This window comes from Puntigrus tetrazona, chromosome 8, assembly GCF_018831695.1.
Source record: "Puntigrus tetrazona isolate hp1 chromosome 8, ASM1883169v1, whole genome shotgun sequence".
NCBI classification, from domain to species: domain Eukaryota; kingdom Metazoa; phylum Chordata; class Actinopteri; order Cypriniformes; family Cyprinidae; genus Puntigrus; species Puntigrus tetrazona.
The window spans coordinates 630,001-630,353 of NC_056706.1; positions in this window are offsets into that span (position 1 = coordinate 630,001).

A 353-nucleotide genomic window follows, 5' to 3' on the forward strand; every position below is an offset into this window, starting at 1 on the left:
TTTAAGTATGTTCACGTCATTTTTTATTTATTTATTCATTTTAGTTTATTTTCTTTATTTTAAATAAACATTTTAATTTTAAAGTAAACACAAATCGAATAAGCTTTGAATTGAACTAAACAAAAATAATGTATTTAATATTTAGAATGATATTTTAATTGTTTTTATTTACATTTTGTCATTTCATAATAATTTTAAGTGCATCTGCATAGTGTTTATTTAATTTAGTTCAATTGGTTTGAGTCGCCTCGCCTTTTTCTTTTGACCTTTTATCGTTTGTTTGTTTCTGATAAGGACAGTTTTATTTGAAGCTGAAGGCATGCTTTCAGATAATACAGATAGACCCACAAATC